Source organism: Ammospiza caudacuta, chromosome 2 (genome assembly GCF_027887145.1).
Source record: "Ammospiza caudacuta isolate bAmmCau1 chromosome 2, bAmmCau1.pri, whole genome shotgun sequence".
Lineage (NCBI taxonomy): Eukaryota > Metazoa > Chordata > Aves > Passeriformes > Passerellidae > Ammospiza > Ammospiza caudacuta.
The window spans coordinates 50,984,338-51,006,834 of record NC_080594.1 but is presented as its reverse complement, the minus strand read 5'-3'; the positions used below and the strand labels follow the sequence as shown (position 1 = coordinate 51,006,834).

The following is a 22,497-nucleotide window of genomic DNA, read 5'->3' as shown; positions in this document are numbered from 1 at the left end:
ATTTACATGAGTGCTAAGAATAATGTACCTCAATTCCATAGTTCTTTATTTCAAGTTCTTTACATATTCACTAATGCCACAAAACAAATTCCAATTCATTAAACAGCCTCCCTACTTGTGAATGTTTACTTATTACATTTTCTCAAAGACACTGTTCAATCCCTTTCTTAAACTCTTCAGAGATTTCTTCTTATATCCTCTAGTAAAATATGACAAAGCTGAACATTTTACATGAAAAAGAGCTTACTATACATCAATTCCAAATTCTCTCTGAATATAGCCTATTATTTCCGGAGAGCTTTGGAGCTTTCCATTGATGAATCTCCCAGCTCTCTATACATACCATAATTCTCTTTCTATGGAGAAGAAAAATGAGACAGACTGAATACACAGCTTGCCATGAGTAATGTACCAGATGGGATTCCATTCAGAATTAAGCACCTAAATTTGTATGGCTACATATATATGAGCTCAGCAAAAGCCCAGAGAGCAACCAAATCCCTGCATCTCTTAACAGATACAAGAATGACATGGTGTGCTCAAACACCTCATGTGCAAGCTCTGACAGGCACTCACCTAAATTTCAGTGTCTGAATCAGCAATTGCATTTCACCTCATCAAAACCAGAGAAATACTGTTGGATTGTTCACATCAAGCCACACAATCAAGTTACACCACCTCCTAATCACAGTCTCCATGTCTAGGGCATTTCAACATTTAAAACCTTTACAGACAGTTAAGTTTTCCCATATATCTGATGTCCTAACAGTCAATTAACACACAATTTCCATCTCTAAATGACACCCAATTTGGTAATACTGTTCATTTTCCTGTTCAAGTTTGTAATTCTACATTGCCTGCCATCACCCACCTTCAAGATTCATGTATGTGCTAAAGTGGAATAGAAGAGAAAGCAGAAAGGTGAAAGACCCCAAGCACCAGCTTTCGAGATGCTCTCCCATGCCCATTTTTTTTCCCCCATGGAAGTGTAATTATCACAGATCTCCATGTCCTCCAAAGGCTCTTCATCCTTCATGAGATGAAAGAAAATGGCTACATGAAGAATAAACACAGCTATTCCTCCTATCCTAATGGAAGGAAAGGAATAAATATGCCTTAAATGCATGCTCCTTTCTGCTTTTTCCTTAGTGACCGAGAACCTGATGTTTGTGAACCTTTCCTACTTGTCATGTCTGAATGTCATTTACTACCTGAACAGTAATGACAAGTTAAAAACAAACCAAAACTAGCATATATTCTGGAAATTATTGAATTCAAGATTCATCTAATGTCATTCTTCTGTACAGTTAAAAGTTTTGTGCTTTTTTCCTTTTTTTTTTAAACTGGCTTCATTCTAACAAGAATGTGAATCCACATTTTGTATACTGCAAAACAATACAGATTATTTAGCCATCAGTTATTGTCACACAGTGCTCTCTAATACCACAGAATTATTTTTTATCAAAAGGCATCCAAACAAGACTAATTTTTAATAGTCTCTTCTAGCTATTCGAATTCTATCAAGTATGCAATTCCTCTCTCAGCCGCATTACTATGTAATTAGTATCAAAACAAAATATTCTTTTACTAAACCACAATCATGCTTCAAGTACCAAGTACTTTACTTTTATTACAGCTAACCCAATCTAAAGGACATTGTATTTTTTAGTTAATATACTTTTTTTTTTCACATTTCACATAATTTTTAATGCAACTCTCTTGATTTTGATAGGAGTTTGGAGATGCAAGGGCAGACTTCTGATATAACTACACACAAAATCTAATAGAATTCTATTTCCTAGGGATAATTAAAAATCAAGAACGTTTCTTATCCACAACAAACCACATCTTTCAACAATAAAGTGAAATGCCTAGAAAATGTCCTCCTCACTAGAAGTTAATATATAGCCAATTCTACCACCATTGTTTCCACAGATCTTCCCCCTGATTGCCAGGTCTGAGTGAAAGGGATGAGAGTCAAGGCTGGAATGAAAGCAGGTTTTTCCTCTCAGTATCAGACCACCACGTCTCATCCTCCTCTCGCATCATACCAATCTAAGTACTAGCAATGATGAAAAGGGCACAGGAATTCCTAAAGCTATTTTGTTTCCTTAATAGAGCTCTTCAATGTCTGTTGCAATGAGCTGTTTCTGAAGGTTCACCAACTTGGACGGTTGTTTTCTTTTCTTTTCTTTATTTGGCAGAGTTTTTATCTGTGCTGAGATCTTCAGGGCAGATTTTATGGTCCAGTGATATTATGAAGGAAATCAAGGCATTAAGTAATGACAAGAGAAAAGACAGCAGGAGAAGGGATGGTAATTAGTTTTGCTTATCTGCAATCTAAAATTATATGGATGTACATTTTCCTAGTCATCCCTTCATATCTCCAAAAGACTTGTAAGAACCACAACAATTAAGAGAGTGGGCCTGGAACACAAAAGTTTGCAGAACCATTAATAGGTGAATGCATTAATTCAGGAATTTCCATTAATTAAAAAGTTGGGAGAGAAAAAAGTGAACAGATCTTCACAGTAGTGAACATTTATGGTACTTTACATTTAGTTCTCAATATTTCAGACTGACTATAAACATGCATAGAAAAGATAACATTCACAAATGCAGGAGAAGAGGCCCTGAGGATGATTCACCCTAAAATTAAGTAGCTGTTCTTTCCTTGACACTATAGACTGTAATATAAAAAGCTTTAAAATAGTATCAACAACTATGATGCCAGAAATTGACTTATTTTCTCTACAGCTTTCGGGATGAGTATTTTGGGGTCTTCTCCCCTTTGTTCTACAGCCCCATGTTTGCATTACCTGCCCACTGTAGCTCAAGATGATCTCTGGGCACCTGCCATTCTTTGATAGTGTCAAAAGTCTCATCAACTTATGCTTAAATACTTGTGTCTACAGTTTACTGCCAAGTAAGAGTCCCCCAGTGAAGAAAAGAAGACTGAGGGACCACTTCAAAGTTATTGCAGTAACTTTTTCCTCTCAATAGAACAGTAATATTTCAAAGCCACAATCCCAAGAATAATTTTTCCCATTCACAATACTTTTCACAGCAGTTTCTAAGAAAATAAAAAGCTTATCATCAGGAAGTACAGACAGATTATGATGAAGTTTCATCTCCTGCTCAAAAATAAGGGATCACATACATCTCAACCAATTAAATGGCTTCATCATTATTCAAGGAAGAAATAAAGGTATTTCTCACTCTCTGCTAATGAAGCCACTTAGCTAAAGGTTAACACTGGTTTATCTCAATTTCCAAGTAGGCAACTTTTCAAGCCCAACTGTAACATACCTATACAGGAATACAGAATGTCTCTCCTGTATTAAGTTCTCACTGTTCAAATTAATAGACTTTGTCGTTTATACTCACAGCATTTTTTCCACTGTCCAATATGCAAAACTCTTTGCCAGTAAATTGCATTAGATTTTTAAACTCCTGTTACTTACATCTTTATACTTTTTAAACATGTCTAATCATTTTCATAAAAATACAGGAAAAGCATATACATAGTATATTTGTCATGCTGAAGTATGTTTTTAAACACTAACATTTACTTAATTCCATCACCCTATTTCTTCACAGAATAAGCTTTCCCCAGAACATCTATGCATATCCCTTAACTAGTTTTATGCGCTCTTATTTTCTCATGCTTATCTTTACCCTGAAAATGGAGATCTGAAACCTGATATCTTGGATTGTGTCACTGTCTTCTGATTATCTTCTCCCTTTAGAACAGCTTATGGGTACTGCAGTAGTAGTTCCAGACTTTAAGCACCAAATTTTCAAATAACCTTCCTGAATCTGATTTCAAATTTCCATTCCTTAAAATTCCCTTCTTTGAAGGAAACACAAAACTATGCAAAAAATACACTGTGGTACCACTGAACCTTTGTGTTAAGCTTTGAAATCCAATTTCTCCTTTACTAACACATTTAAGTCTTCCTTGACACCCAGCGTTACTCAAATATCTATTCAGAAACAGATTTGCTTACCTGAAATCTAACAGAAGTTCAAAGAGTGCACAATACAATAGCTCGCTGCACTGAATCCAATCACTCTGCCAGCATCAGATCCACCCACCCTTTTCCACTCATTCTCTTTCAGAATGCAGATGATCCAGGGCACCTTCACACATGAGCAAAGTCCCTCGCTTCTAAACCACAAGCTGTCCTTTCTCCAACCAAAATTTTGTTCATTAAGCCAGAACACTTATGCTCTGTCTCAAAAGATGTAAGGCTAAAGGGTACTAAAGAAATTCAGCTGAGTAAGCTGAAAGACATCTACAAATGGTATACTTGTTTCTGTAAAAAAGAAAAATTCAGGATAAAAAAAATAAAGTTCATTAAGAGCATGAACTGATAAAAACATGCACAGAAGCTTCTTCCCAAATCAGTGAATTTGAATCTGTTTTAACAGAATGCTATTCCCTGACACTGTGCTTAATGGTGAAAGTAGGCCAGCCACATCAACACACCTGAATGGGGAAAAAGACGGTTTCTGCCTGTATGGGTCTAAGTCCAGCCTGACTGCCATTAAATTTATTAATTGTTCTATATAAATCACATTTTCTATTCTGCCTTCTTTCCATAGCCACATAAATGATCTTAGCACACAGGGAGTCATGAGACATCCCATTGTTTCCTTCTGCTGAACAAACAGTGACCAGTTTAAAGTCTCAACAAAAGATGCCGACACGTTAATCTTGTTCTTAGCGTGAGGGCTGCTCATCCTGCTCCTAGTCCCTTCCAGATGGCTCCGTGTGAAAGAGATGGTGGGATGGGGAACAAGGAATATTCCATGCTGCTCTGAACATCTGTTCCACTGCATTCATACATCTAAAAAAACCAATAAAAACCTTACTGCCACTATCAATTTTACAATTTCAACCTAACACTGCTAGACTAACACCTAACAGTGTAAATGTTATGCATTGTACTTGAGAAAGGAAAAAACATTTTTTCAAATCATGTAAGAGCATTTGTTTTGCTTTTGCTATCTTAAGAATGGACTTGTTTCAATCACAAAGTACTTATGCTGCACTGAAAACACAGTTTTCTTTCATATGACCTTTCTGTATTATACCCCAAGAATTTATTATCATTCCTTCTCCTACTCAAGCAAACAGAATTGAACTGAGTCACCATTTGTTTCCCTTTGGTTTTATTATTTGTCTTTACAGCAAAGATGCACACTATGCATTTGTTGGAGCTTGTTTAAATTTCATTCATCCAGTTTGGTACAGCAGCTAAAAAATACTTTGCTTGTGCATATAAACAAATAGTGGTAGCCTTTTGTTTTCTAAGCATGGCTGAAAGAAATGAAAATATAAATACCTTACTACACTATATTGTCTACCTCTCAAGTGGCATTGACCCTTTAAAATACCACCTTTTTCTTGAAAAGAAGCACCCAGGCAGAGCTAGGAGAAACTCGGAACAGAAAGAGGAGGAAGCAGTGCTTTGTCCTACAGCACAGCAAAGAAGACTTAGATTGATCATCCTCCCCTTTTGTATCATCTTGACATGTGCGAGCCATACGGCTGCTGAATTATTCAGCTCTTTGTACTTGGAATACCTAATGATTACATGTATGAAAATTTAGAAGCACTGAAACACTGACTGGAAGAGCAGCAGATTGTAAAATCTAATTTTGTTTTGACCTTTAGTACCCTACACGGTAACATTCAGTGAGAAGTGTAAACCAGATGAAGTCAAAAGGAACAAAATCACAAAGCAGCAGAGAGCTGGTTATGCCACCAAGCTAATTAGGTCAGGAACAGCCCTCCACTAGCAGGTCAAAATGCTTCCAGATGTCATCTGGAAACAGGCTTGGATCTTAATCAGATGTGAGCAGAGTTTGCTATGCAGACAGAGCCACACAGTTCTCACTTTCCACAGCAAAACTCAGCAGCCCAGACAGCTGAGAAAATGTCTACAGGCCACTATCTCAAAACTTAGAAGTATTCCCATGAAACTGGCTAAGATTAATTAAGCCTTAAAAGTAAATCATGGTTCAAGTAACTTGCTGTGTACTGCAACACTAGTCATTCCCACCTGTTTAGTACCTGTTAATTTTTCTAGCATAGTAATACTACAAAGCAACGATAATAATTTTTTAAAAATTAAATATGACAAAACCAAGAGAACTGCTATTGAATAAACATTAGTACTTAATTAACAATTAGCCATACCAGGATATTTCCCAACTGAAGGAAATTTCTTTGTTCTCTACCCACCTACTGCAGTCCAAAAAGCATCATTACAAGTTGATTCCTTCTTCAGCTATCTGACAATCAAAATAAGACAAAGCACAGCTTTTCATGTCCCAGTTTAGAATACACCACTGAGAAGCTACAGTATGACTCTTTCAATACTCTCTTGAATGATGGCATTAAACACCTTGCAGTGCTTACTTTAAGCCTATTTTGGTTATCTGATGCATCTTCTTTTAAGAGTTTAGTTATATACAGTCGCATTCTATCTACCCTACAGAAATGGAAAAACTCTGTGACAAGAGCCATTGTCCTATAATTTCTTTACACTGCTTCAGACAATTTGATGCTGGAAGAACTCATGATAGAATATTGAAACAACTGTAAACAAGCCTTTTCTTAGTGTTTCAGACTACAATAATGTACAAATAACTCCTGCAGACCATTTAAAGTACATTTGTCCCAGCCTTCCTCCTTCACAAATAGCAAGGGTTACCAGAAGCAAATGCCTTGATTATATAAAGAAAACCTAAGTTGCAGCTAGGCTTGCTGACTTACACTGATCCCATTTAACAGAGCCTTACTGGATTTAAAGTGCTCGAAATAACTGTCTGGGTCACAGCCCATGTGATAAAGGCCACCTGGTGAGGCCTCAGGAGCCCTCCTGCAGCGACAACATGCCTTTCAGATCCTCCAATGACTTCAAGCTAAACCAGAAGCAAATTCAGTAATTTGTTTCTCAGAACTCCAATTAACCTTAAATTGGAAGGGAAAGTAAAAAAAGGGATCAAGGATTGAATTTTTTGTCAAATAATATCCATTTTATGGCAATACACAATGTTCCCCATTTCCCATATTTAATATTCACCATGAAAAACCTTTTAAAACAGGATTTTTCTGGAAATAAAAAATCTGTTTTTAAACTGTTTTTACACGCAGCAGTTGATCTAAAATGTCACATGGAAGTGTTAAATTTTCACATAATTCAGTTAATCCAAAATTTAAAATGTGACAGTAAAGTGTCAAGTTTTCTTATAGTTCTTTTATGTACAAGAAACCCTCTGGACGTCATATATGTATATACACACAAGTACACTTTGTGTACATTCATGTTCTATATATACACACACAATTTATACACATTTATTATAAATATGACACACAGAGATGATGGAAGAGACCAATAATGTAAGTCAAACAGCAAAAGAAAAAACACTTCACATTAATGTTGAACTGCCATGATACTTTCTCTACCTCTCCTCCCAACAAACCTCCTTCACTCCTAGTTTTCACCAGGCAGGAAAGACTACCACTGGGAAACACCTGCAATGATGCTTTTTCAGGCTACCACACTATGTATCACAATCCTTAAAATACTTTGCAGTCAAAGCAACTTCAATATCCATCTGAACAGCCATACTACAGCAGCAGCAATTTCCTCGTGTATGTCAGGAAACACACGGTCAGCCCAAGAAGCAGTGTAAAGAAATTATAGGATAATGGTTCTTGACTTTACCTATATACTAGAAACCTGGAAATGGCAACTAACCTATGTGAGGGAAAACCAGATTTATTTTGGGTGCTTTCATGGAAAAACTGAACTAAATATTTTGTGTCTGGATCCAACAGCTGAGTCTAAGTGAATTGAAAATTCCCAACTATTTTTATCCTGAGCCAAGTGTGCCATCTGTTCCCACAAAGTCCATCTTCTGGTAGCTACTGTACTACAGCATTATCACAAAGTGCCATGTGATCGAGGACTGGTGTATAAATCAAGAAAGATACTATGAGTGACAGAAAGCAACACTCAAGACAGTAGTAAAAATAAAAAATAAAAAACAAAGAAAAAACAACACAAAAAAACAACTCACCACCCCCCAAAAAATCACCACAAAGCTCAAGCAGCTTTATCAAGGTCCCCTGTTAATACAGCTTTTTGTGTTGTGGTTATTTCACTCTGGGGCCTAAAGAAGGCTGAGCTCTGGTCAGAGACTTTCCCAGGGTGGGGACACATTTTATGTCTTTCCTATATGATCATACCTATGTGATCTGCCTGTGCACAGTAACCTGAGCACTAAGGATGCTACTCCCCTCTCTCAGCTAATCTTCCTCACTCTCCTCCACACAGTTAACATCTTCAAATTAATCCCAGAAACCATTCCCACTTGACACATGAGAAATAAGCAATGTGTAATTTTTCAGTTCATAAAATGAACAGTAACAGTTACAGATGGCAGCAGAACATCCAGTTATCAGAAGTACAGGAGCTCTCTGTACCCCAACAACTGAATCACAAGTGAGTAACATGGGGTCCAGCAGAAACCAAGACAGACTGTACTCCTTTTTCCTGACCTTATCAATACTGAAGACATTTTTTCAAACCTAATTTACACAGGCAAATGCCCATTTGTACCTCTCACCAGAAACAGAATAGTAAGAGAAATAAAACCACAGTAAAAAACTTAAATCTAAACACTCTTGATATATTTGTTACTGATATGTACGGCACACTGAGATTGTAAGCAGGTACAAAGCATCACATCCTCTCTTGGTTTTTCTGGCTCTTTTGTGACAGATCTCTCCTTCTAGGATCACAAATTTAGATGTCAAGGTTCTGCCCACCATTACCTTCTTAATAATTCAACTTATAACGTTGGCCTCAGATTTTTTCTTTTTCTGCTGTTTTGAGGTTTTAGTAGCATTTTGTGTTGGAGTTTTGTGGGTTTTTTAGTTTTGGGGTTTTTTTTTTTTGTTGGAATTTTCTTGGGGGGGGGTGGTTAAAGCTAAAATCAGTGTCAGGCAGTACTACAAGTAACATGCTTTGATACAGTAACACTGACAAAACCTCATTCTCTGCATTAAAGAGATTTCCTCCTTACACATACAGTAACTCCCATTGTGAGACAAGCTACTGTAAAACCATAGTGAGTCTCAGACAGAATTCAGCAGTTAGTCTTCTGTAAAAATCTCCTTTCAACACTTGAAGGCTGGAAAGAAAGTTGTGTTCCATGAAATCTGGCATTGTATCAACACATCTCCATGGAGCTGGCAGGACAGAAGTGCTCCAGAAACCAGCTTCAATGAAAAAAAGCATTCTTACTACATACAAATAATCACTAAGAGGAGGCTTAAGCAACTTTTTCTCCTAGCTAAAAATCATCAAATCACAGCTAAGATTACTGGGGACGCAGAGGTTATCAATGACAACACTAAATTCTTTAAATCTACTTCATTCCTTTTATTCCTACATTTCAAATCAGTGCATTAAAATATCCCTTGTGGAACCTTTTGTCTGTCTTTCTTCAAGGCATATATATATATATATATATATATATATATATATATATATATATATATATATATATATGACATGAAAATGTAAACTTAGCTTTATAAGGAACTATGAAATTTCAGAGCCTAACACTGAGTACTTGAAAGCATCACACTGATTTATAGCTATGTCTGTAATTCTCTTCTTTTAGTCAATGCCAAGTGTGGATGAATGCTAAGTGTGAGCTTGGAGGAAAACAGTCTTACATAGAATAATAAAAGCACAAAATACAAAAATACTCCATGAAAATACATGGAGTCCACAATAGAGAACAGCATGAGCCATCAGGTTTTTCACGTGTGAGCCTCTGGGGATGTTCAAAGACTTCAGAGACTGCATTAGCAAGTTGTGTGGTACAATAGGAGCATAAGCACCTTCAGAGCTGCATAGCTGCTAGTGATGATCCTGAGTCCAGCCTGCAAACACTCTTTTTTGTAGGGAAACAGGAATATTTGTTCCAAGCTAGTGGTCTCCCAGTCCTTGGACCAACAGATGCTGACACTGTCCCATATGCCCCTACAGACAAAGTTTTGGTTTTACACTCATCTGAAAGAGTTCATATAGCTCACATCTGGGGAATTTCCATCATAAATATAATATGGATCCAAACCAAACCTACAGCATAATACATCCTACAATGTTGTTTCAGCATGCTTTAATTTGCTATATAAAGGCTGGAAAAGACTCGTTTTATTTTGTTTTAATTTTGTCAAGACAAGATGTAAGAAGAGAGGCAAACACAGGTTAGAAAGAAAAAGAATCATCTTAGGGCTGAAAATAAATCACAGTATGTTTTAATTATGCTTCCCTCCAATGCTTACAAATGAATATTCGCTGGAAAAGGGAGGAATAAGAAAAAAATATGTACAGCAGTCACAGTTATGTCAATCCTCTCACTCCCTATTAATGCACTCTGCCTCCCAATCCTTTGGGAAGGACTTCATTTTCCTTATTGTCAGTCAAACATGCAGCAAAATCCTGGCAATAGAGCCAACTAAAACCCACTGAAAGAGGAGCAGACTGCCTAAATCTAGCAAGGCTGCAACTGTCAAGAAGCATCCCCAAGCCTATTACAGTAAGGTTACCCAATACCTGCACTCCTACAGTATCTGTACACCCTGACAATAAATTTACTCTCCAAACATGAGAAAGGCAAGAAGCAGCATCTCATTTATACTGCTGAGAGGCACTACAGCTACTTGTGTGCTGGTCAGCATCATCAAGGCCTGTAGAAGGATCAGAAATTGGACCTAGACCACATCAATACTTAGCAACAAATGTTTCAACCACAAGATGAGTTATGGTTCCTTCTCAGAAGCAAAACCCTGTCATTGCCTTAAGATCTGCTCCATTTAAAGTTGTGCTTTTTAAGACAGCTGTAAGCCAACTGCTCCTTGATTTAATTAAATGGATTCCTTTTCCCATTCCTGTTTCAACATTTGTGCTATTATAACTGCTGCTCCTGGCTGAGCTGCTTCTCATGCTGGAATCAGGTTGGAAGTCAGCAAAAATCTAATCCAGAGGAAAGAAGTCAAAGCAGTTTATGGAATTACTACCCTTATATCTGAGAGCATGGAAGTGATAGTGAAAGCACTCAATCTGCTTCAGGACAAAAAAAAACCAAAAAACAAAAAACAAACAAAAAAAAAAACCAACAAACAAAAAAAACCCCAGAAACCACAATTCAAGCTGAACTCCCATTTCATACCCAGTTACAGTGTTTAGTTGTGTAAGTGAACAGCAAGCTAAGCACAAGTGGCTAGACAACAAGACTGAAAGACTAGCAACTGCTTCCTACAAGAAATGGCAACAATATTGTCACATTAAAAGTATTTGACTTGAGTCATAGAATATGGTGAGTTGGAAAGGACCCGTGACGATAGTCCAGTCCAGCTCCTGACCATACAGGGCAGCCCCAAAGTTAATCCAGGTACTTAGAAGAGTTGTCCAAATGCTTCTTGAACTCTTGACAGGTTTGGGGTCACAACCACTTTCCTGCAGAGCTGGTTCCAGTGCCACAGCTCCCAGTGAACAACTTTTCCCTAATATCCAGTCTAAATTTTTCTGATGCAGCTTTACGTCATTCCCTTGCATCTTGTCACTGGACACCTGACACAGGCTGGATCAGCACCTCCCTTTCCACCCCCTCACAAGGAAGTTGTAGACAGAAGGCACCCTCTTCCCAAAGATTACACACAGTACCCTCAGCTGCTCCTCAGAAGTGATTCTCTCCAGTGCCAGTTCCTCTTACTAGTAGGAACAAAAACCAATGACACTAAAGAGCTCGGAACTCTTGCAATTTTCAGGAACTTTCCACTGACACATTTCCCAAAAATCACATAGGCATCCCAGCAAACTCTGAGTAGGTCAACAAAAAATTTACTGAACAGAAGAAAAACAGATATGCCATGTGTGTATTACAAATTCTGCTAATCAAGTTAGCCACAAGTTGTTTATGTCTGTATCCTTTCCACCTCTTTCTGGAAAACATGCTTTTAGTGAATGCTAACCTGGTATGCATTGATTTCTGTGGTTTGTTTATAAAAAGAAACAAGCAGCATATACTTATAAATATTTAAGACCAAATTTATTTTTAAAGAATGAAATATTAAATACATACTTTTTAAAATAAATACACAGTACACAGTTGTTATCCAGAAGCGTGGATAACTCAAGACAAAAATTAGTATCCTCTTCTCAGGAACAAGAAGTCACTCATCTGATGAAAGGTACCATCACATGTCAAGAAAAGTAGTTGCCCTTAGCTCCTGGTAAATTGTGAAGGTCCCTTTTTTCTTTCCAAGAGACTGAGGTAGAACCAAAGACAAACCATTAAATTAAGGAACCATTGCCCCTGTTTTCAATCTAAAATCCAAATTTAATCCAAATTGATCTTGTAACTCATAGAGAACAGAATATTTCTTTAGCTGTTTACCATTAATCACTAGTCATAAAATGCAAACAGGCAGACTGCATGTTGAACTGATCACACTCATATTTCCCAATTGCATCTACCAGCATTACACAGCCAAACACCTGAAGCTACTCAGTTTTATCCTGATAAGATGCTCAGCCCATATTTTAGAGCTACAGTCCAACTTTCTCCTCCTTTACAGGAGTCCTACTGCTAGTGCTTTATCTCCTCTTCACATCCAGCATTGCTGCTTAGTGCATATTCGCCACTCCAGCTGCCAACACAGCAACCAAGATTTGTGTCCTTCACATGCCCTACAGCCACTTGGCTCTCCTCACCTGGACTGTGCTCTCCACACCTCTCTTCTGCAATGCCATGTCTCGCTGTTTCTTTGGAAGTTGCCAGCTGCTCCAACAAGAGTTGGAGGCATTGGTAGCTAAGAGGAGAGATATAAACTAATCCTTTTGACTACCCTTTCCCCCCTGCAGGTTTACAATCCAGTGTTTGCCCTATTTGTTACAAAACATTTAATTTTTTTAAATATTGAAACTGTTTACTATTCAGAGATAGATTGTAAAGACTGTTTCTTATTCTCAGAAGAAAGAGTCCAGTAACTAAAATAAGGAGATGGGTAGCTGCTCCTCCCCCTTTCCTATCCACTCCCCAGAGACATTCCAAACTCCCCTCCCACTGTCAGTTCTATTCAAAGGCTGTGTTCTTATTTGAACATGAAAACTCTTCCAACACACGCCATAGCACGTCAATTCTTTCCACAAACCCTCAGAAGTAAATGCTGCTTCTTCCCACACAATAAGGAAAATGCACCTGGCTTACTAAATGATGACAGATTACAGACCAGGTAGCTACCTGCAAAGGTTCAGTGCTCTATTTTTTAAGTATAAGGAGACTTTTTAACATTTTCAACTGTTTTACTGCATAGCTGAGGCTACGTTGGAGTTGCAACCAGATAATTTCAGGGCAGTTTGTTTTATCTTGAAGGCTCTACTCAGTGGTGCCAAACAACAAGGCAAGAGGCAATGGGCAGAAAGTGATGCACAGGGAGTTCCACCTGAACACGAGGAAGAACTTCTGTAGTGTGCAGTGACTGCACACTGGAACAGGCTGCCCAGGGAGGGTGCGGAGTGTCCCTCACTGGAGATGTTCAAGAACCATCTGGACACAACCCTGTGCCGTGTGATCTGGGATGACCATGCTTGAGCAAGGGAGGTTGGACCAGATGCCCACTGTGGTCCCATCCAACCTGACCCATTCCATGAAATGCACAAACCAAATAATAAATGAAGCTTTAATGTTAGTGTTTTATTTACAAGTATAACACTGCAATGAGTACTGATGAAATATGCTTTAATTTTATTCCTGAATCTAAAAAAGAAAGGGCATCCATCTAGATCCTGATGATCACAGCAGTCTCTTGTAAACTTAAAGAAAGCAGTTGGAAATCAATTAGGGCACCTATTTCCAATGAAAGAAAAACCCAAATGATGCTTTTCATCCCTCCAGTTCCACAGTGGTTAGTATGAACTTTGCCATGAGTTTGCCTCAAAATATTTTACATAGTGGATCAAAACACTTTCAATATTTCCTATCATTAAATTACTTTGAACAAGAAGATTTCCTAGACATTAATTCTTAACATTAGTAAGTAGATTTTGAACCTAATCATGTTGAAGTGAAAACAATGGGGGGGAGGGAGAATTAAATCCTGGCATGTAAATACTCAGGAAGCTTTTGTTTTTCTTTAAATATACAACAGAAGCAAAGAAATATGCTGAATTCTGAAGTGAACCTACTCTAAACTTGCCTTCCTCACAGCAGTGCAGTTGCTGTTCTATTGGTGATAAAATCTTCTCCTGTGAAATGCAATTATTAGTTTAAAACCCATTGAGCTGATGAGATCCCCAACCCAAGAGGAATAGATTTCTTAACTACAGCTGTGACCAGCTGGCTGCTAAACAGAAAAAGGACTGCTATTGCCATCTCTGTGATGAGGCTCCAGGGGCAATGCTGTGGTTGCTGGCACCCTTCCTGAGGTTGAGAATCACATCAAACCAAGCAAAACCCTTTGTGACTGGAGACCAGTTTGTTTTTATGGACTAACAGGGTGACTGTAGGCACAAACACATTGACTCCAGCTCTCAAAGACTGTAATTTAAAGTTATCTGTGATTATATGGATCTTCCATACACCTCACCAAATTATGCAACAAACCTATCAATACTTACATTACTCTTAACTACACTTTAAAATAATCAGTGTAATCTACATAGACTACAAGCACATACAGAAAAAATCAAGCCATTAGGGACTAATCTACACACAGTTCAAGAAGTAATTTAACTACATCAGTTAAATTTAGAAGCTGATTTATTTAATCATTGCACAGGCAACCAAGATTTAAACCTCATCTTCAAGCAGATCCCTGTGCACTAGCTGCATAATTCAGAGGGAAGTTATTATGATGCCAATCACAGAAAAGTTCAGAGAAGAGGCCAATGACTACATTTATTTGCAGAAATGAACATTTCCCAGTCTCAGACAGTGATAAAGAATATTTCTATATGTGATGAGCATGCTAAGGCTCTCACAGTGCAGACACCAGTTTGAATACACAAAGAGAAGAAATTTGCTAACATCAAAACCATTTTGCCAGGCTGCAATTTAATCCATGCAGTTAAGTCCAAAATATAAATAAGTGCATACTGAAAAGAGTTTAACCCCAGGCAAGCAAGAGCTAAGCCCAAATACTCAGCCTCTCCTAACAACAAAATCAGATAGGAAACAAGAAAAGGCTCATCAAAAATGTGAGTACCTGAAGATGGAAAGCTGTGATCACCTCTCTACCATGTTTTAAGTTAGTCTCTCCCAAAACCAGTTCCACCTCATTTTTGCTTTACTGTTTGCAATGCAAGAATTCTGCAAGACTTCTGCCTTTCTCATAGGTCTTTTTCCACCCCGGGAGACCACTGGGAAAACACTACACAATTGGTGATCCACAGTTTTTGGCTGGTCAAGTAGTCCAAAAACCCTCCACCATTCTCCAGAGACTATTTCTCTCCTGCCCAACCTACTTTTCACATTCAGTCTGCCCCATTCTGAAAAGCTTCTTTCTTTCAGGGGAATATTCTTAACAGTTTGTTTTAAATAAAACATTTAAGTTACTAAATAACTGTATAATTAGCAGCCATGAAGGTGAAAGGATACAGATCACATGACTGAAAAGTCAGACAGTACAGGCAAAAGTCTTGGCACATAAATTTGGTTTAACCCTGACTGAAAATATCCAAGCTGCTTTCCCAACAGAAGTACTTCTAAAGACTGAAGTATTATCCACATAGCAATCACAAATCTAACATCTTTTTTCAAAACATATAACTGAATAAACTGTATTTTTATCTGCCAAAATAAGTGTAAAGGTCTATTTCTTAGAATTGCTTGTATGTGATGACAAAAGAATTCCTCTGGTAGTCTACTGAATTGACAGCTGGGGCTAGTAAGCATCAGAGGCTGTTTTCAAGCCCTGCATCTGGTATTTCACTCCTCACTGCACGTTCTCTAACTTTCTTTGTGGAAGACACTTTTGTACTGTAGTGTTGCAGGTTTAATATAATATTTAATCTAGTGTTTTTATCAATCTGACAGCTTTTGGGGGCATTTACATTGGCAAAACACAGTAGGAAATCCAGAGAAGCAAGACAAGGCACAACTATAATCCAAGTGACAAAATAAGTGACAATTTCAAATTCAAATGCCTTACTACACATACATACAGGTGAATTAAGCTGTTGAAATTTTTTATTGACTTGAAAGTGAAATTCTTTGAATAGAAATTTAAAAAGAAAGTGTATTACATTTCTGTAGAAATCAATCATTATTTTAAATACAAGTTTCTCATTTTATTGATCAGGTAGTTTCCAAATTGTATGTGCAATCCAAATGTTTGTGATACATTAATGATCAATGTTCGACCAAAAATTAGAATTTGTTCACTAGAATTAGGTTTTAATATTTTTTAAAAAAACTTAAATGTTGATATTTCCAAGTATGTTCAGCATTGTGCTTAGACACGCATCAGTTACATTAAATTCCAGACTAGTTAAACACTTGACACTTCAATTAAACTCTACATGAAAGCTGGGCTTAAACTGCACAAAGAAACACAAAATACTTTATAAAACTACACTAAGAATGAACAGCAAATAGCTCAAAATAATTTTTGAAGCCTTATTAATAAATATAACTGAGGTAAAATATTCCAAAACCAAGGTTCTTATTCCTGTAGTAACTAATTTCTATAGCTCCCCATAAATAAAAGCAATGATGTTTCCATGCACATGAAAAGCAACTGAAATATAACAGTGCTGTAACATTCACTGCTTCATTAAATAATAAGCAATATGCTAATCTAATAATCTAGTAGTGAATTGACAAAATTTTCAATATGTATATTTAGTTTACCCTTTTTTTTTCTTACAGACTACTTACTTTGCTTGACACACTTCCTCCACTTTTGACATTTACAGCAAGACATCTTTTTTCCAAACAATTTCAGTATATAATCATTGATTTACCTTTCCATTTAATGGACAATGCAAGAGGGGTAAAGGAGGAAAGAGTGGGTTTTCTTTCACCCTTCTCCTTCAAAAGCTGTTACCATAAGCCTCCCACTCCTTATTGCTTCCTTATTCCTTCATTCCTCAAGACAGTTTCCTACTTGAAATTGTGAATGCACACATTTTCCAGAATTCTTTTTCCTAACTTAAAGTACAATCTCTTTCAGAACATGCATGCTGAAAAGCATCTCGAGTATCATCAAGCATATTCTCAGAACACAGAAATTAAGCATAAGTGAATTTCAGCTGAGGGGGAAAGTGTGGCAAAGGATCATAGTCAGGGTTATAGACAGAGTCTATAGGACACAGTTCTAGGACACAGGAGAAGAGTATCCTGAACAGTCTCCTAAATCACTGCAGCATACTTTACTGTTTCTCAGAGACCCTGAAGCAAGGCTGGCCGTGGTTTCTGCCAAAGGAGCACTGTGTTGTGCAATGCTGGAAGAAAACAGCCTCTCCTACAGGTAGCTAATACTACTTTTAACCTCATCCTCTCAGAAGGAAGAACAACAAATCTGCTCTTCAGCTTCTTCCCCTGCTCAAAAACTTTCTCTCTCCCACTGCAAATGCCAACAGGCTGCAGCTCCCTGTAAATACACACATGCATACATTTATCAGCTTTACTTATCGTAACAAAATTGTCTGCACCTTGCCAGCAGTCCACCATTAGCACCCCCAGGTGTGTCCCACCTCTTATGTCACACATGAGGGAAGTGCTACTCTTCCAGCAATGCCAACAGATAATCCTTATCTAAATTTCCCTGGTGTTGAGTGTGGCAGTGAGACAGACTGGAGGCAGGGAAATATTTCCCCACACAGCTAGTTTAATATCAATAAATACAAATCTTTTATTATCCGTTGCACTTTGATGCCAGCAAACATTCAACTTCAGCAGATTTAGTTTAAATCTCTTAGACAATACATCAACAAAGTACAGATTATACAGGGTAAAAGTAATTAACAGATGCAAATTTATAAATCCAGTAGCTCATGAACAACCATGAATAAAGTAAATTTATTTCGGTTTCTACACAATAAAATTAGTATTTAAATGCTACCAGTCTCCTGGGTGAGCAATGCTTTTGACATTTGTTTCAGGGCCTAATACAGCACATCTTCAATATCACAAAAATATAAACCACCTTCCCAAGGCTAACTCAAAACCTTCTGGAAAAGTTTCTAAAATTCAACACTGGTGTTCAGTTTGAGGGACTTACCACAGTCGCCCAAGCTATTTGTAATAGACTCACACAAATGCAAAGTAAGTGACAAGGAATTTCAACAAGAGCTCTCTTGAACAACTTACCATTTAAAAAGGAGCGTGGAATATCCGTACTGTTTATGCCTTGGAGAAGACAGCTGTTCTCTAACTTCCTGGCACACTCAGGTGGCTTTTTCTGCAAACAAAGACAAATCTAACTTAGTCTTTCAGTAAGAGAATAATTAAAAATATGCATTAAAAGTGGGGCTCGGTTCAGTAATCAGCTAAAAAAAACCTTAGTAAAATATGCATGAGTAGAATCCAGACAGTTTTAACCATTTTGTGCTAAATATTTCATGATACAGCTTAATTTTTGTCAAGGTAACAAAATAGCTTGTGTTATTTTATAATCAATTTTTAAATAGAAATATCAGCAGAGAAAGTAACATTTACTCACTTGAAGACTGCGGGGATGGAAAAATGATGTAACAGCCTACAGAAATGCACAATAAAACAGCAGTCTTAAATCCCTCTGAGATCCTTCACATCAAATTAAATATTACTGAACAGAAACCCACTAAAACAGACTAAAAAAATACAATGAGAATCTCCTGCAAAAATGAAGTAATGAGATGTTTTCATGAAAATATTACAGTTCCTAGCATCAAGAGAACACTATGACTTTTAGATTAGCATTTAGTCATACATGAAATTTTTATAAATTAAGGGGCTTTGCAGTTAAGATATAAATGCCCTTTCGGCAAGAACTATATAAAAATGATCTCTAAAACAGATCACTTGCTTAGAGGAGGCTGATACTATTACCAGAATTTTACCAGAATGCCTCTATGCATTTTTTTGCCTAAATATTTTAGACAATTAAAATTTACAAGAGGAAAAAATCTTCTTTATCTCAAGGACACAATTATAAACCATGATGCGTAAGAAAGAAAAAGCATCTAGAAGAGCAAAACACTGTTCAAGTCACACACAGATTTCTCAAAGGCAAGACAGCAGCGTCCTGCTCAGTCACTGTCACTACCTGCCTTGCTCACATTCCTTCATTCTCCCTCCAAATACCACAGCTTTAAGGTGCGCAGACCTTGATTCCAGTAACCACTGGTGCAGTAACCACCTATTCCAAATAAAATATTGTCCTCTAGTTAACTTGCTCACAAAATCTACCAGTTGGCCAAGGTCTTGGTCCTCACTTAAGGGTTTATATGCTTAGAGAAAAATTAAAGAGACACATTACAAAGGCTCCCATACATACAATTCATTCATGTTCTCATTCCCAGGACAGATGTACAATATGGGGAAAACTATTTGCCTAAGTTAACATAAGAAGCATGTGGACCTGCTGTGGGGATTCCAGGAGGGCCACAATGATTATTAGAGGGGCTAGAGCACCTTGCCCTAGGAAGACAGGATCCTGGACAAGAGGAGGCTCCAGGGAGATCTTACAGCAACTTCCAGTACCAAGAGGAGACAAACAAGAGAGCTAGAGATGGACTTTTCACAAGGACTTGGAATGAAAAGACAAGAGGGAACGGCTTTAAACTGAAAGAGGGTAAGTTTAGGCTATATATTGGAAAGAAGTTCTTCACTGTGAGGGTAGTGAGACTGGAATGGGTTGCCCAGAGAAATTATGGAAGTGTTCAAGGGCATCTTGGATAGGGCTTTGAGCAGCCTGGCCTACTGGAAAGTGCTCTGCCCATGGCAATGGCATTGGAACTAGATATTCTTCCTGATTCCCTTCAACCCAAGCCTTTCTGTGATCCTTTAAGTGACTTCAACCAGCAGTGACTTAAGTATGCCTGTGGCTCAGGAAACAGTAAATGTGCTTTAGAGCAAACAGCACTACATCAACAACACTATGGAACAGACATCATAGAGCACTTGTGGTGCAAGGCGGCTGGAACTTCATACAGATCTTAAACCCTCAGTACTACCAAGGTGTCTGAGAATGTCTTTACACATTCCAATACCCTCAGCAGCAAAGGCACTTTGGGAAGTTCTCAGTTCCCCACATGAGTGACACATTTTTGTCCACATGCTGCAGTTTACTTCCATCATTTACATTTACACACTGTCTGCAGTGCTGCACTACATAACTAGGATTCCTGAAGCCATTTTGTGATGAAAGAACTCCTCACTCAGATCAACAATACAGAACCTATAAAGGGATGGCAAGAAAGCTGAGAACTACCACGCCATGAAGACAAATCTCAGCTTTCACAGTGAAATCAAATCAACTATCTTGACGTGTATTTCAGTATAAATCCTTACCTGGCCAAATAAAAACATGAAGATGTGGTCAATGTCAAGCAGTTCTAGATTATTTTTTTTTTTTTGCAATCAGATTTTTTATATTTTTTAAAGTAGAATATTGAAAAAGGCCCAGGATAAGCCAGAGACAAAGTGTTAGACTCTCTCCGAGTTCCACATTTAAGATACACAGCTATGATGAAAACACAAGATACAGGAAGGAAAATATGTTTTGGTACACCGCTAACAGTCCAGCAATACCTATCTACTGCCCAACTGTGAAAACACATACGTTCCCTTTTGAATGGATTCTTTCTTTCCCATGAAATCCCCAAGAGGGAAAAAAACAAAAGCACTATAAAAAGATTCTTACTCATTATCAAGAACATCACTGACTCCTCTGCCAAGTGCCCCATTTGACACATTCATTGACTAAATTACAGAAAGTACTAAACAGTTTCAACAGGATAAGAATTTAGACATGCAGAATGTGTAACACTGACTTCCGGTAAGAAATTTACATCCAGCTGAATTTTGTTTAAAATCAATGTTTTAAAGCTTTCTAAACAAACTCCGAGAAATGAGAATATTATAGGCAAGCAATTTGAAGAACAAGCTATATGGCACACAGAGGATTACTTCAGAAATCCACAGGAAAAAAACATAAAGGATTTAATGCAAGACATAACTTTTACACAGATTGAGGATTAAAAGTATCCAAATGGCAGGTCATCATGAAAATGGTGAAAAAAGGATTTTATTTTGAAGTCTGCTTTCTGGGGTAGGGGAATGGTTTTTAAAATATATTTCCATATATGGAGACCCAAAGTTTACCACTATAGTTTGAATTCAAGTAACTGCATTACCAATGCATAGAGACAAAAAAGGAAGTGGTTTAAAACTTCAGTACTGTGTTGCCTTGTTAAATTTCTGCATGTATTTAATCTTAAAATATGAAATTCAATCTTAGAAACTACTGTAACTCTGCAACACACATTTGGAAAACCCAGACGTGTTCTGAAGCCTTCAAAGAGTAGAACCACACATCAATCAGTGGTTAGGTCCCCCTTGATCTTATGTTCTTTTACAGTGGCATGGGGGCTTTTCTGTAAAAGAGCCATACAGTCAGTTACTTAAAACTGAGGGGCCTCTTAGGAGCACATCTTAGGCAGCTTTTCTAAGATTGATCAAGACAACTCAAAAGTTTCTTATTTTAAACTAGATTGCTCCATATTCCAGTCTTAAGTTTGAGCACAGAACAGGAGCAGCATAAACACATGGCAACTCATGTTTTCCAGGTGGTCTTTAATTAAAGATTCACTCACTGTTGTCTAATCCATGAGCCTCAGCAGCATCCAGAAATGCAAAATTACTTGGGATAGACACTGTACTTGGACTGCAGAGAGCAACCTGCCCTTTGACAAGCCCTCAAGGGATACTTTCCCACTCTGCATCTTCTTGAAAACCACTCTGACAGTCAGACTTAGTCACCACACCCAGTGTGCCCTTTGCCACCAATTCTGTCCAAGCAAAACAAGTTCAAGTTCTGGAAATTTTTCTTCAGAGCACAGGCAGATAAAATAAAAAAATCCAACCTGTGTGGAGTGCTGGTGTCTCTTTTATTCCATTTCACTCGCTGGATTATGGTACAAATATTCACTACTTGACTGAGTATAGCAGTCCTTCAGTACTGGACAGAGGAAACCCATCTAAACAGCAGGCTTGCAAAATCCTAAACATCCTGTGGAATTTATCTGAGGTTAAACACTTGATCTTCAGAGATTTTGCAATCCACAAAAGCCAGCCCATCAAGCCTACAAACCAGCCAGTAACAGCAATGGCTTGTCAGACATTCTTGGCTGGTAGGAAGCAGGACCATCCCTACATCTATCACCTCTCTGGTGTCTCAACAAGAGGACTGCC

General features: G+C 37.7%; 1 protein-coding gene across 1 annotated transcript in view; it reads right to left on the bottom strand.

Annotated features, from left to right (window-relative positions):
* Positions 1–22,497, bottom strand: part of WASF3 (WASP family member 3) — a 66,363-nt gene that overhangs the window by 29,151 nt on the left and 14,715 nt on the right. The window contains exon 2 of the mRNA XM_058825580.1: positions 18,412–18,502. The gene's annotated coding sequence lies outside the window, so the exon portion shown is untranslated. The remainder of the gene's footprint in view (positions 1–18,411; positions 18,503–22,497) is intronic.